Genomic DNA, 16,638 nt, shown 5'->3' with positions numbered 1-16,638 from the left:
GCATAGTAAATCTGGAACAAAATAGAATTCACACCCACATGGACCGAATCATATTCCTCGAGTATCACCATACACAAATAGTTAGGGTATAAAACAACAAAAGCGATGTACAATTGCAACGCAAACTACCATCCATCGGTACACAGCCTTCATAGGCTGTCTACTGACAAGGCCACCATAGAACATGTATGTATTTATGTATACGTGTGTGTGTATATACTATTAGGAAAACCAAAAGCTCTTCCAAACACATCACCAAAAGTATGTACTGTGCTGTGCTGCGCCATTCCTCTCCTCCCAATTGCCGCTGATCCATGCTCACAGCACAATCACCTTGTGCTTGCTGCGGAACGGTGACAGTAGGGAGAACGACCGAGAAGCTGAAACAGTAAACAAGCACAGTGAACATTCCACCACCAAGTGCGAAAATAAATTCACATAGTGTTCATTTAGTTCTGGTGCAGCAATGGGACCAAGAAGCATTGTTTTTGTTTCACAGAATATTTTACTGCTGACAGTATCCAAGTCATGCATATAAAAAAGGGGGCAGACCCAGCGTGGGGTCTGGGGAAGGGAAAAAACCGAGGCAAGCCTTCCCCCCGCAAAATCTACGGGGAGGCTGCTTCGAACCCACGACCTGGTGACTCAGTGAGACAGCTCTCACCACTGCACCAGGCCTGCCCTTCATCCAAGTCATACTACATTCAATTCAAGAGACAAGTTGTACTTGTGGTAATCAATAACCTTTTGAAGAAGCACCAGAGTCATCTTGAGAAATGAGATTCTTCAACATCGAACCTGAAATATTAAGCACAGCAAGGTGTTGAGCATTCTTGACATCAGCATGGACATATTTAAGCGCAGAAACATGTTTTCATGTCTTCTTTTTCTATTTCTATTGCTCCCTCTTCTTAAAATAATGCTAGCATAATCCCCTTTTTATATAATGGCCTGGCCTTATGCGAACAACTTTATTTAATAAGTTAACAAACTATTGAGACAGACTACCATACCATCTCCTGCTGAGGCTTCGTCAACTGATGACGTGTCGGAATCCATTGCACCCTCAATCAAGGCTGAAGCATGGCTTTTCCTGCCAAATTTCAAAAGTTTCCTGAAGCCTTTTGGCTCTTTGCTTCGAGCCTTTTCACTTACCTCACGGCCCTGAACTGAAACTGTGTACACAGGCTCAGGCACTCGAGCCTTGATGCTATCTGCATGCACAAGGGATTCAGGTTCTCGCACAGGTAATGGACTGCTGTCTGATGCATTCTCCAGCGATGTGACCCTAGCAAAGGGGGCCTGGTAAGGTTTCTCCACGGCGGCCAAGGTTGGCCTCTCAGGTTCATCCTTTAGACACTCGGTCACCACCTAGTCACAATGGGCATTCTTTTATTACTCTAGCTTACCGGATCCATTAAATCATATTACATCACAACAAGACACATTCAATTTAATAGTACAGAGCAATGTTTGGCCTTTTAGTTGATGACTGCATACATACCAAATCAGGAATACAATGCACAGAAACAATGAAACAGGGATCATGAAAATTGACAAACAAAGGTGTGAATGAGAACCGAAAAGAACAGCATAAAGACCATACCTCATATGAGCTCCCCTGGTCATCAGATCCATTGGTGACAGGAGTCTCAGCCTCCGGAAGAATAACTGGATACAGTGGAGCCCTGATAGCAATGTACTCCAATTTCGGACTGGGCTTCTCTGTCCTGTCATCACTAGAAGCTTCCTTTGCTGCATTTCTTCCAGAATGTAGAATAACCGGAGGTGTTGAAACCACCTCATTTTCGAGCATCACAACTGTCTTCTCAATCACCACATTATCATCACTGCTGTTCATCCTCGAGATGTTACCGTTAGTTTCCTTTACACCAGCAGTTTCTGTTGTAGGAAGAGCTTTAGCTCTAGGTGAAACCTCTTTTTTTCGCTACTAGCTACTGCATTTTTCACAACAGCAGGAGCTTGCGGGTATTTGACCTTCAGTTCTAGTAGTGTTGCTGATTTACTCTGGTCAAGCTGCATTATAGCTGAAATTTTCTTTGTCTGGGTATCTTGTGGCATGCTTTTTCTCCGTGGGTGATCCGCGCTTGCTGACTTGGAATTCAAAGGATGGCCAGTTGAACTGTTGGTTTTAGGTTCAGCAAGTTTTCTCAATCTCTCGTTGGATGATTCGGTCCTCCCACTTTTCTCCTTCATGTTTGTCAATGATGAGGTTGACTTACTAATTGCATTAGTATTATCATTTAGTTTGCTTGATTTTGCTGTTTTTTGAGGATCCGTCCCTGGGGTAGTTTTGACAGGAAGTTTTCTGAGAGGTGAAGAGGATGCAGGTTCAGCATCGCTGAACTTTGAGCTCTTGTAGGTACTGGGGGAAACCTTGGGAGAAGGCTTGACTCTGGGCTGCTGTGGTGTTGGTGCATTGGAAGTGCTGCTTCTTGCAGCAATCCTCTTTTGCCTCTCTAGCTTAAGCCTTTCTAGCCGTTTGATCTGTTCCTCTTCCTAAAAATGGGAAAATCACCAACTCAATGTTGAAAAGATTACAGATATTGCAACAAGTTGTCAGGTTAGGCTAATTCTATCAATAAATAAACCTCCATTATAAGAACAGGCAGGATAATAAGAATCACTACCCCCAATTCGAGTTATTCTTCATGTTAGATCGCATGTCTTAGTGTGTAAATATTTGCAATTTTGTACACCTTGCTTCTAAGGCAATTATTAGGTAGTGACAGCTATAACTGTCTTCCTAGGCAAACACTATTTAGTGGAGCCATCACATGAAGAGACAACCATCTGACAAATGATGGTGGATAAAAATACTTGATCAGGGAGAAAGGAAGTCCCCTCTGCTTAGCTTTAAGAAGGGGCCCACCGAAGCCCTGGCTGGGGCAGGAACCTCACCAGTGCAGCACCCAGGATTCAAGCTCTGGGTGGGTGCCACCTCTGCTAGGTGCTCCACCATTGAGCTATATGCTCATCTGCGCCAAATGATGCTGGATAGCCTGCTACATAATCAACTTGGTCTGTGTTCCAATAAGGCAGATAGGAGACAGTATTTAAACATTAAGGTTACTTTTAAAGTAATATTGGTATTCCACATCAAAACTACAAGATTCTAGACAAGCTAATAAGAGAACATCATACCTGAAAATTTTAACTTGTGTACAAGCAAAAAGAGTTAATAGGTATAAAAAAAGTAATACACCAATACCTGCTCTTTCTTTGCTTTCTGAAGATCCGCTTTATATGCTCGCAAGTTTTGTGCACGTTTCTGTGCATCAGTCAGTGGGCCTTTTGATGATGACAACCTCCTCACTGAAGCATCTTTTCTACGTTTATCCAAACTCTCCTGTGAACTTCTTAGCTTCTTGTCTTTCTCTGGCTTCTTTACTTCATCCACAGCGCTCAATGATGCATCTTCCACATGTGCATCTTCAACCATGGTGGCAGGTTGACTCTGCATCTGAATGTTATAATCCATTGCTGGATCATATCCAAATGAAACGTCTTCACATCCTCGCTCTGGCATCAATTCAACTGGCTCATAGAAAAGCTGACTACCAGCTTTAGCATCTGATATCTTCTGAACAGTTGAGGGAAGCTCAACATCAATGTCAATGGCAGTACGACATTCTGGTTCATGATTATCCTCTGAGGTAGACCTAAGAGGTATCATAAAGGACTCATCTGCCAAGCTGTGCACATTTTTTTCAATCAGGGTGGGGCTCTTGTACTGTGCTTCTGCAAGAGGGTCCAAAGAACTCCCTCTGTCCATCGACTTTTCCTGTCCATATATCATGAAGTCATCACTTGTTCCTCTCCTGTATCTCACACCTCCAGCTTCAATCTCCTTAATGTCATCACCTGCAAAGCTCGTACCTTCCCCTTCCCCAGACATCATAAGTTCATCACCAGACAGCATCTGCCGGGGTCTAATCCTCCCATTTTCCATACTGAAACCTGTTGTATTATGTTCATTGGCCCCAGCAGAATTTCGCTCTGCCAAGATAATAGAATCATCAACACTTCTGCTCTCCTTCATCCTTGCTGGGGGTGCTTTTTTCTCACTGGTGAATAGGTCAGCGTCATTATCTCCTGTCTTCTCATCAGCTCTTAGCAGGAAACTTTGGAAAACATTCCAGTTCCCTTGGTCTCCATCTTGCCCATACGACATTTCATCCTTGCGATATTCATCTGCAGACTCGAAAACCATCTTCCTAGCATCTTTTTTCTTTGAACTTGAACTCTTATTCTTTTTCTTTCTGGACCTGGTGTGTGAATCATCACTGTCCTCTGATGCTACATCTGAACCTGTTTGTGATTCACTATCCGATGATCCATGCCTTTTCGATGTTACATTGATATTTCGGATGACAACCACACTAGGCTTCTTCTTGCCTGTCCTTTTATCCTTTTTATGGGACCTGTGACCATAAGAAGTTTCCCTCTCTGAACCACTCTGATCACTTTTGTCATCCGAAGTTTCTGAGTCCTTGCTATCTGAGGAGTGTTTCTTTGATACTCTCCTTTCTGAGTGGTGGTACCTGGTCTCATCCATTGGGGGGTAGGGGGAAGGGTAATATGGGTTCATTCCAGGATAGTAAGGCATGCCTTGCATAGAGTAAGGTGGATGCATTGCCCACGGTGGATATGCTGACTGATATGGACCATGGAAGAACTCTTGGGGAGCACCAGAGTGCTGAGATGTCCTCTGATCTGTCAAGCAACAAAAGTTATTAATGAGATCCAAGGACACTTACTCAGTAAATTGAGGGTATATTTCAATCATCTTATAGGGGAAATTTTTTAAATCAAGCATGGGACAATTAGCTTCAAGGGGTAGAGTCAACAGTTGTGCACTCCATAAAAAAAAGTTCCTGTGTAATAATTATCCAGTCTCAGGGAACAACAAGCTATTGTGAACTTGTAAGAACATAAGTTCAGTCATTGCACCAAACAGCAATCAGTTTAATAGCTTGGAGGATGTTTAGACATCAAAACATACCTGCTTTAGAAGCATCTTCGCCATTTGCATCTCCGTTGGAAACAGACATAGTTTCCATAGTTTGCTTCATGTTGTCCCCCATAAACATAATGCCAGAAGGATTAAACGGAGGAAATTCAGAGCGTGCAGACATTGCTTCAGGTTCAACTTCAATCCATTGTCCAGTTTCATGCTTTTGCTTCCACAACCCAATGAATTGTGTGCATGCCTTCCTATTTATTGAAAGCACACCAAAGTGGTAAGCATCAAAGGATTTAAAGTTAACATGGTGAAATTTTGCTTTCAGGCAACCACGTAACTTAGTCAAGGTCTGGCAGTAAGTTTCCAGCTATATGAATTTAAAATAAATTATAAAAGAGTAACATGCACCGGCTGTCCCTAAACTTGTTCGGGGGTGTCACCTAGGTCCCCAAACTATTAATTTGCTGTTTCAAGTCCCCAAACTTGCTACGTGGTTTACCAGAGGTCCAAACCTCCCTAAGTCACAAATTAGTATTGATGCACCTACTTGGCATCTTCATGGCAACCGTGTCACCCTATTTTTGCCAACTCGTCACTCATAGCACTACTAGCCCTCACATGACACTCAATAAACAAACAAAAATTCTGATGAGACCCACTGCAGAGAGATGAGGGAGGGAAAGAGAAACAAGATGGAGAGAGATTGCCTATGGACTCATGGGTTCAACATTTAGCATCCAAGATGGCACTAGTCAAGTTTCAACGTAAGCGATTAGATGGTGATTAAGAAGGTTTGAACCTCGAGTGAAAAAGTTAACAAGTTTAGGAACATGAAACTACAAAGAGACTTTTCCCTGTGTGCCATTATAAAAGATCGTAATCCCCTGTGTGCCCCTGAAAAAATTCAGCGGTCTTCAGCGCCACTACTTCAACTTTTTCGTGTCATCCATGCCACTTCCGTTAGTTTGGGCTCTAACGCCGTCAAACTGCAGGTGTGAAAAGATGAAAATGCCCTTAAGTTCAAATATGTTATTAATTTTTTTTGAGCATCTTAACGACTTCAAATGAAAAAACTCAAAACTAGAAAGTTGTAGATCTCGTCGAGATCTATAATTTTCATATAAATTTTTTTTTTCATTTAATTTCGCAAAAAAATATGATTTGATATGATTAATATATCTTAGAAAAATTATATTATTTTTTTTGCGAAATTTAATGAAAAAAAAATTTATATGAAAATTATAGATCTCGACGAGATCTACAACTTTCTAGTTTTGAGTTTTTTCATTTGAAGTCGTTAAGATGCTCAAAAAAAATTAATAACATATTTGAACTTAAGGGCATTTTCGTCTTTTCACACCTGCAGTTTGACGGCGTTAGCGTCCAAACTGACGGAAGTGGCATGGATGACACGAAAAAGTTGGAGTAGTGGCGCTGAAGACCGCTGAATTTTTTCAAGGGCACACAGGGGATTACGATCTTTTATAATGGCACACAGGGAAAAGTCTCAACTACAAATGAATAGTTCACAAACCTAGATGACACCCCCAAGCAAGTCTAGGGACCGCCAGTGCACTCCACTTTCACTCTTAAAAACACTGGTGCAGTACTCAGTCTATGAAAGAACCATCCATAGTGTGGTTCCGCATGATACATAAGCTACTGAATAAGATCATGTAGCTGAAGCTACTTGCATATTGCAAAAACTACCAATATTTGGATTCTAAGTAACTCTCAGGGGCGTACCCAGTGCAGAGAGCTCCCGCTCTGTGCGGGGTCTGGGGAAGGGTGTCAGTGGCAAGCCTTACCCTCGCCTGTGCAATGCAAGGAGACCGCGACTCGAACCCGGGACCTTCTGGTCACAGGCGGTAAGACTACCGCTTGCACCAGGCCCGCCCTTCCTTCTAAGTAACTCTCAATGTTTGAAAATAGCTTACACCACGGCTCCTACGTTATACTGTCACCAGAGTAGAATCTAAGAAAAGAGAACATAGTTATAACATAGAGTCAGTTGAAGATAAACTATAGTCCCAACATTGTGAGGAGCCGAGGAAGATGTATATGATACTAAAAATGAGATATCCAATCGAGCAAGCAGGATATTATAATTAGACATAAGAACGCTGTACTTACATCAAGCGAGAAGCACCAAAACGCTCTGCAAAAGTGATCAAATACACCAAGTTGTCGATATCAAATCCTGCTGCTACAGCACGTGCAAAGGCCATAGCCTGCTCTTTACGTAAGACTGTTTTGCGAGTCTCCAACACTCTGAGCAGTTGAGCCCTATAAAATAAGAAGTCTGTGATGAGATGATTGTATGAACAACATTCTATAATGCAGTTACAATTACATTCGCCATGCAAATAAAAATACAGACAAACGCTTCTCCAGAGAAAACACACACAAAAAGAAGTCATCCAAAAAGTAAACAGATCACATAGTAGAAGAACCAAATGATGATCATGCCAGAAATCTAAGCATGTCATCATGAAATGGAGCATATGTTACTCCATAATGAAAACAAGTTCTCTTTAAACCATTGTGTTATCCATGTAGACCAATTTTGTTGCCAATTGCCATACATGGCAGCCTTAAGTACTACATTACAGAAAACAAGACGGGATGCTTTAGACATAGGTACTTTGAATTCTCCTCCTGTGTAGCATCATGATTCTGCAATGGTGGAGTTGGCTGTGTACCAGCCTGCCAACAATATGGAATCTCAGAACATGATAAACACATATACCACTACTCTTTTGCAGAAAGAAAAGGCAGGTTTATCTGTACAACTTTACCTTATATGGAACAAGTGCCCTGTCTGCATCAGGATTGTAACTTGTCTTACTACCTGTAAGTAGATGGGTCAGGGACATTCAGCAACAGGGCAGAAAAATACAAGAACTGTCACCAAAACAAGTTGAAGCTCAGATTCATCCTTCAAGAAAAATGTAGCTTTTTTGAAGTAGATGAGAGCGGTCGCTTCCTAAAATGCACGACGTGATAGCTAGCTCCATCTCAAAATGCATAACTTCCAATGAGCTAGCTAAAGCTAAAGCAAAAACAAAAGTCTAGAACAATTAATTTCACAACCCATATACACTAGTAAAGGTTATTCATGCATAAACCAGCATATACACTGGGATTTCCTTGTGCAGACCAGTATGTTGAAAATAAGCTATCTACCTGTATAAAATCCAATAACATTGCCTGATTTTACATTGCAACAAACTTTATAATGAATAAATTCTAAAGTAAAGCCTGCATAGCAATTTGCCAAGTATCGTGATCCATGAAGATACAGAAAAAAAATTTCAGTAACAAATAAACGTTGCTTATTACTTAGGTGATAAAACAAAGACTCCACAGACATGCTGTTTGTTCTATGAATCATGGCAAAAGAAAGAAGAAGTGCACGTCAGCATTTCACCTTCCATGCAGTCCACTAATTTCCCATTATAGTCTTCCACCTAACAAAGCGCAAATATGAATATCTCATCTTTCTGATATCAGTATGTTATTATAGTCAAAAGTTATCAGGCAGAGATGTCTGCTTACAGATCTCAAACCAAGGCAGTCATTGCCCTGGACAGCAATGGCATCCTCAATCTGCAATATCTCAGACTCTATGGTTGTGACCCGCTCCAGGACCTCTGGTGTACTGACAAAACGAACAAACCTGCGAAAGACAACCATGCAAATCACCACCCATATCGTCAAAGAAAAAATTGCAAATCATAACCCCTAACAATGCGACGCACAATTGGCACCAACCTCTCCACCGTGCCCCTGGTAAACCATGGCGCATCAATCTCTGGATCAGGCTCAAGTGTGATAGAATAGCCTCCCTTGGCAATTTGTTCTTGTGCAACCTTGAGATGCGCAACGAATGGGTTCAGCAAACCAGAGGCTATCTTCTCCTTCCGTCCATTCGCCACCACAACTAAATCACACCTAGAAGAGAGAAGCAAGTCATTTGCCTGCATACTGCATCACGATGGCAGAAAAAATGGGTATTTCAACATACGACGGTAAGCTGTGGCCCTAGTATTCGATCAAATTTAGAGCATGAGCACATCAGATCTAGCAGTGCAGTGTTGAGATAGTGAAGCCAGGCTTGGCTACGTATATGAGGTGAAGGCGAAAGCTTTTGCCGTTTCATGGGGAAATGCCATGCCCGAGCATCCAGAGCTCGCTCCATTTTTGGCAACACGCCACACACCAGAGCCAGACGAGACGAGACATATATAATTGAGTGGCATATTATATAGGAAGTAGAAGAAGAGAAGAGCAACCCCGTTTTCGGGCCAAATTAACAGAGGAAACCGAGAAATATCGCCGGGAGTTCCTCGAGCAGATCCGGTAGCTCACCTGGTGCGGGTCGGGGTGAGCTGGAACACCGCCGATTCAAGCCGCGTATCCGGCCTCATTTGCAGAGCGGTTCTTGACGATTCCCCTTCTGTATCAGATCTTGCTGGAAGGAGACGGAGGACTTCAACCGGCTTGGATCACAAGACAAAAGGAGGCCAGCCAGAGTGCAAGAGTGGTGAATTTGGAGGAGGAAAATGCAGGTAGGAAAAAAGAATTTCGATAATTGCAATCAAAGAAGACGAGTAATCCGAGAAGTCTTGTACGAACTAAATTAAAGAACAAAAGAAGAGATAAATGGCAATTGGAAAAATAGATAGTGAAAATCTTGGAGAGAGAGAGGGAGAGGGAGAGGTGGAGAGTGCGGGTGGTAGTTGAGTGCAGCGCAGACTGCAGACAAGGTGGATATTGGAGTCATGGAGAGAGCGCTTTTGCTTGCTTTTATTTGGCGCTGCCGCTGCCTAAGTTGGCGGAGGGTAGACCGTCTCTAACAGACCCCACCTAAATTCAAGACGCATTTCGTCGGTTTACGTTGTATACAGTAAAAGAGTTTGCGACCCATAATCTCCTTTCTCCAACAGCAGCTGCAACAGAGCGTCCTCTTCCTTTCCTCTTCTCGCGAGCTCCGCCGCCTCTTCCCTTCCTCCTCTCGCACACAGGCACGTCCCCTTTGTCACCGATGGCGGCAGCCTTTGGGCGGCGGCGCGGCCCCCGATGGGGACCGAGGACGCCATGGCTGCGCCATCTCCCAGCGACGATGGGAGCGCCTCCCTCCCCGTCGATCCGCCGAGCAGATCCCGCCTCCCTCCCTGTCGAGCCGCCAAGCGCCGAGGTTGCCGACGACTCTGTCTGCAGGCCCGCCTGGCCAAGCGCCCCCGTCCGTGGTGCCGCCTGGTCGAGCACCCCCGTCCGCGAGCCCGCCAGCGCCACGGTCCCGCCTCGCCGTCGTCGTCCGCGGGTTGCTCCGAGCTCCGGCCCTAGCGTCGCTGCTCCACCGCAGGCGGACCTCGCCGGCGGGATCCTCCCTCCCCTGCCCGACGCCGCCTGTCCCTACTCCCACCGACCTCCATCGGCGACCGCAACCCCTCCCCTGCTCCCTCCAATGGCCGCCGCAGCCCCTCCCCTGCCCGATGCCGCCTACCCCTGCTCCCTCCGATGGTGGCCGGGCGGATCCGAACTCCACGACGGTAGCCGCGCCTCCCACGACCTCCATCGGCCCCGCCCCTGTGCCGGGCCCCGGCGTTGGTCGCTCCTCCCTCTCTCTCTCTCTGCAGTGTTTTGCGTCATCGAGAACGACGACGTTTTTTTGCCTTTCGTCACGGCTACTACGCAAAATGGCTGCCTTGATTGCGTCCTCCGTTGGATCGTGATTTTGGGACGTAAAAACACTGTGCACGATGCATTTTGCGTTTGGGTCGTCCGTTGCGTGCGCTGTTAGAGACAGTCTTATTACATTAAAAAAATTATTACCATATTCATTTTGACAAACTTTCACAGGATTTATTTTACGTTAAGGGCATGTTTGGGTGAGTTCTAAATTTTTAAAAACCAGATTTTGCCTCTAGCCTCTAAAATCTGGATTCTAAACAAAAACTGGTGAGGGTGTTTGTATCCTCCAATTTTTAAGAATCTTACTTCATTTATTGCTCATAGGATCAAAAACTGGCAAAAGCTGGGTATCAATAATTTCTTGGATTTTAAGAATCTGACAAAAACTGACACAAGAAACTGAGGAAAAACTAGCCTGTTTGGATCACACCTAGTTTTTAAAACCCAGATCTTTAAAAACTAGTGGGGTCCAAACAGGACCTAAATGACTTCTCCACCATTGACAGTTTGACACTATCTCCGCCCTCCGGTATATAACTAGTTTTGATGTGCAAATAATAATAAAACTAATAATATATTATGAAAATAATTTTCACAATAAATCAAAAGGTTCTATCCATATGTCCATATGTGAAAGTCAAAATGACTTACAATTTTAAACCTAAAATACTTTATGTCCGTATACACAATAAGATTATATACCTAGAAAAGACATAATAACTTACCGTGTGTTTGGATTGCGGGTTCTGGTGGGATATCCTGGGTTCGACCCAGATGATCTGTTGTTTGGTTTGCGGGTTGGTGAAACTAGGTCCAACCCAGGAGGGAATATGCTCCATAGATGCAGGTTCCCCCGGTACCAGCAAATTGAGGGGACCGCGCCGACCTAGACCCGACCGCACGGTCATGGGCTCCCCTTGCGCTCCACTCGCATGCTCACCACCTCCACTCCGTATTGCTCATCCCCGACTCGTCGTAGCGGAGGCGCGAGGGCCTCTCCCACCGGCGCGGCGGCCGCCTTCCCCCACCGACGCGGTGGCCGCCTCCTCCCATTGGTGCGGCTCCCTCCTCCTCCCACCGACCTCCTCCTGCTCCTCCCACTGGTGCGGCATCCTCTTCATCCCACCGGCGTAGCGACATCCTCCCACCGTTGCGACAGCCTCCTCCTCCACCGGCCTCCTCCTCCCACTAGCCGCCGCCTCCCTACAGAGAAGCTCCTCTATAGTAGCTCATCCTCTACCCATGGTAAACCCTATGGTTACAATAGATCTAGCCGATTTAATTACAGTAGATCCCTAGCAAGTATGGTTACAGTAGATCTTGGCCAATTTGATTAAAGCAAAAGCATTTTTTGTGAGCCAGTATGGCTTGGTTCTTGTCTGTGCAGAGACCGTGATATGGCATTTTTTCACCACTTTATTGTAGATGGATAACAGGAGGAAGGTTGTAGTTTGTGTTGCTACTGCTTATATGTTATTGTCTATGATGGCAATGATTATTCAATCTAGAAAACATAAACGAGATGCAAGAAGAGTAGGCATTACCTATGGGCCTTTGGAAGAAAGGGATAGGCTGAGACTTTAATATTTAGACAACAAAATTTGGAAGGATGATACAACTTGTGTGAACATGCTAAGAATTAATAGAGACAAATTCTTTTGGTTTTGCAATCTTTTTAGGGATCGTAGTTTGCTTGAAGATACCATACACATATGTGTTGAACAACAAGTGGCTATGTTTCTAAATATAGTGGGGCACAACCTTAGGAATAGGTTAGTTGTCACAAATTTTGATAGATCAGGAGAAACGGTTAGCCGTTATTTTAACAAGGTACTTCATGGCATCGATGAACTATGAGGGGAATTTATTAAGCCCCCATCATTAGAGACTCCAAGCAAAATAGCAGGGAACCATAGGTGGGATCCTTATTTCAAGGTGTGAGCCTTATCCCTAATTTCTTTTGATCTTGAATCAATATAACCCTATATGGTACCTAATTTATATATGATTTATTGAACATACAATAGGATTGTATTGGAGCTATTGATGGTACACATGTGAGAGCCTCTGTTCCTAAGGATATTGAGCATGCCTTTCGTGGTAGGAAGTTATATGCCACTCAAAATGTCATGGCAGCGGTAGACTTTGATCTTCGATTCACCTATGTCTTGGCTGGTTGGGAGGGGACGGCACAAGATGCTCTAGTGTTAAGAGATGCTTTAGATATTGTGAATGGCCTTCGAGTTCCACAAGGTAATAGAATAGTAGCCTCTAAATTTATCCATATAAATTGTTCTTATATAGCATTGTGACCAACCTGTCAATTACATGTCAGGCAAATTCTACCTAGTCGATGGTGGATATGGCACCAAAACTAGATGTTTGCCTCCATTTTGTGGTGTCTGGTATCACTTGAATGAGTGGGGAGCTAACCCAGTGCAAAATGAGAAAGAGCTATTCAACCTTACACACTCATCTCTTCGTATCACAGTAGAGCGTGCATTTGGGGCATTAAAGGGAAGATTTAAAATTCTTGATGATGCTACTCCATTTTTTCCTTTCTCAACTCAAGTAGATATTGTTGTTGCTTGTTGTATCATCCATAATTGGGTCATCCAAGATGGGAGCGATGAGTTTTTCTTAGATGATCCTAGTTGGCCAAGTCATAATCATGCTACAACATTGGCTGGTCAAGCAAATGAACATGCAGCCATGGTTACTTTTAGACAAGAAATTGCTGATCAAATGTGGGCAGACCGGCAAAGCAACAATGTGAACTAAGTGATGTCCAATTCCATTTCTAGGCCATATTAATTGTTGTAACTTATTTTAAAGGACATTTTAGTTATTGTAATTCAGTTCCTTGGATTTATTGCTTGCTGATATGTAGTTGTATGGACATCTTTATAACTGTAATTCATGAGTAGCTTGCTGAAATTACATATTTATAACTGAAAGTACATGTTGTATGCGCACATGGCTTCCAAAGAGGTATATAATGCTCTGATTTTTATTTGCTGCTTGCTGTTTTCCAACATATTTATTTACTGCTTGATGTTTTCCCACATATTTATTCACTGCTTGCTAGTTTTTTAATGGTAGACAATGGAGCAGCCAGCCAAGGGTCTTGGGAGAACTGTCGGCCATGTTGTATGGACATCAGCCCAGACAGCTGTGATGCTCTCCAACCTTGCCAATGTGGTGGCTAGTGGTGCTAAAAAATCAAAGGGCTTCAAGAAGGTCCATTTCAATGCATGTGCTAGAGCTGTCAATGAGTGGTTCAATACGATGCGCACATGTGAGCAGATCAAGAATCATTTGAAGACATGGCATTGCAAAGATAAATAAGCTTAGGAAGTTGAGTGCTGCTGGGTGGGATGAAGATAACTTCATTATTACACTAGATGATGAGCATTACAATAACTATGTTCAGGTATACTTATGGCATGTTTACATTATACTATTTGTCATATTTCATCTACTAAATGCTTCTCCGTTATAGGATCATAAAACTGATGTTGAGTTCTTGAACAAGCCACTTGAGCACTTTGCTGAAATGCAAACAATATTTGGGAATACAATGGCTACATGAAACTTTGCAAAGGACTCTAGTGCACCTCTTGGTACCGCAGATGCTGACACTGAAGCTGAAGAGGTTACTAGACATGATTTTAGTGAAGCACCAAGCAGTACTCTAGATAATAATGGGGCAACATCTTCTGCAAGCAATACCAAGAAAGCCAAGATAGCTGAAAATGAAGAAGAAGGGATGATTAGTGTTTTTCAAAAGTGTAGGTGAAAGTCTCTCCAATGCTATAAAAATGGTTGCTAATCCAGATGCAACTCCAGAAGGCCTATTTGAAAGCTTGACCAACCTTCTAGGTTTTGAGGCAGCCCACATATCTTTGTGTTATGCTTATTTGGTGGCCAACCCAAATATGGCTAAAGCTTTCATGAATCTACCATTTGAGTACAAGTTGAACTGGGTTGCTTTGTTTGTTAGTGAAAGTTTTCAGGACAGTAGAAAGATGTGATGTTGACTAGTTCAATGTCTATTTTGCTGGTACAATATTGAACTACAAATTGTGGTCTAAGTAATGCTACTGGTTGAACTTGTATTAGGTGTCAACTTATAAGGCTTGACTCTGTAGTATGTAAGGCTTGGACTTGATGCACTGTGTAAGAATGGATGCTATGTACTGTGTAAGGTTTGGACTTGTATCGTTGTAAAGCCTTGAACTTGTTATATTGTAAGGCTTTAAACTTGTTATATTATGGCTTAGCACCGATCTCAGTTTGGTGGGTGCATATTGTTCACGCAAACATGTCCCATTCAAATTTATCTATGGGCGTGGTGTACAACAACTTATGGCTTTGATCTCAGTTTGCTAACATCAAGTGGAGGTAACCTTACCATACAAGGTACAGCAGGTGACCATATTCATGGCTTGTCCTCGTTCTTCTATCCAAACAAGAGAAGGGTTGAACCCATCCTCTTTTATCCCTTCAACCAAACAGAAAACTAGAATGAACCTATTTCTCTAACCAAACAAGAACTGGGTTCAACCCCATCCCACGAATTCTAGAATGGAGCCAACCCATTCCACTCCATCCCCAAACCAAAACACACGGTTACAAATGGGAACGGGTTAAGTAATGACAATATTTATGGATTAGTAATGTCATTGATAGGTCGGTCCTCGAGAAAAATTGAGCTACAGCAGATGTCATGGTACAAGGACTTGGATGTCTTCAACAGGAGACCCATTACAGAACCCAAATCCAAAATGGATCTCCAACACAATACATATAGCCTCCAACAGAGTACCTATATGGAAGACCCATTTTAGGTGCCAGGAGAGGCATAACCCCAAATCTGATTATCCTCTCTTCTGGAGACCCATTTGCAGAAAGGGCTGTCTTTTGGATCTTGTTGTTGGAGAAGACCAAAAATAGGTATTGAACCCTTTGCCTGTAGCGCTACCCAAAAGGAAGAATGGGTCTTGTATTTTGGGTCGTGGTTGTTGGAGATAGTCTAGGCCAGTCACAATGAGGGTTTTTTTTGTGGGAGAAAGAGTGCATTCATTCATCAACAGAGTTATTACATTCTAGTTTCAGAAGCTCACTAATACAAAAAGGAAATTTTTCTCTCCAAACAGCACTATGCCAAGTACGTCTTGCTAGTTGAGCTAATTCATGAGATACTCTATTACACTCTCTCCCAAATTTACTAAACCTCACATCAGGAATCATCCTCGTATCATGTTTAATCTCCTTCACAATATTTGAGTATCTTGACCTATTCTCCATAGGTGTTTTTAGGGCCTCCACTAAGCAAAGGCAATCAGACTCAATTATAGATGGCTTTTTTATCCATTCCGCTGCTTGCTTGATGCCTTCATAACAGGCTTTAGCTTCTACCTCTTCAACTGTGGCACACTTCTTATTTACACTACAAGATGATAAGAGTACTCTACCCAAATGGTCTCTGATAACGGCTCCACTAAAATTATCCCCTGTTGTCGCAAAGAAAGAAGCATCAATATTTAGTTTTACCCTTCCCTCTGGTGGTGCCGATCAATTCTCACATCTCTCTCTGAGAATTTCCTCTTGCACAGTATCGTTCAGCTTCCATTTGGTGAGTGTTGGTGCTTTCCCTTTTGTATCTTTCTTTTATGTCACTGTTCCAAGACTCTTATATTGGAAACCAGTGTAGATAAGTCTCATCACCCATGAAACTCATTTCATCCTATAAAACTTTTATCTTATCACTCTTCATTAAAACTATGCCACGTCATCTTATTTAATGACCATGAAACTCTCATGAAGCCCCATTGAGACCGACCTTAGAAAATATATGACGGATAGCTCAAGACAAAGATATATCAACATATGATAGATTTCTTTAGTTTAACTAGTCATAAGGTGATTGAAGGGTGATACATGATTAGGTT

At 42.9% G+C, this 16,638-nt stretch overlaps 3 pseudogenes; 2 read left to right on the top strand and 1 right to left on the bottom strand.

Annotated features, from left to right (window-relative positions):
• Window positions 1–22: 22 nt before the first annotated feature.
• Window positions 23–9,766, bottom strand: LOC136533136 (COP1-interacting protein 7-like; annotated as a pseudogene).
• Window positions 9,767–12,109: 2,343 nt separating this feature from the next.
• LOC136533135 (protein ALP1-like) lies at window positions 12,110–13,465 on the top strand (annotated as a pseudogene).
• Window positions 13,466–13,660: 195 nt separating this feature from the next.
• Window positions 13,661–14,718, top strand: LOC136533143 (uncharacterized; annotated as a pseudogene).
• The last annotated feature ends 1,920 nt before the right edge of the window (window positions 14,719–16,638 follow it).

The sequence above is a fragment of the Miscanthus floridulus genome, unplaced genomic scaffold (assembly GCF_019320115.1).
Source record: "Miscanthus floridulus cultivar M001 unplaced genomic scaffold, ASM1932011v1 fs_790_1, whole genome shotgun sequence".
Taxonomy (NCBI): Eukaryota; Viridiplantae; Streptophyta; class Magnoliopsida; order Poales; family Poaceae; genus Miscanthus; species Miscanthus floridulus.
The sequence above is the reverse complement of the archived record's forward strand: the minus strand, read 5'-3'. Positions and strand labels throughout refer to the sequence as shown.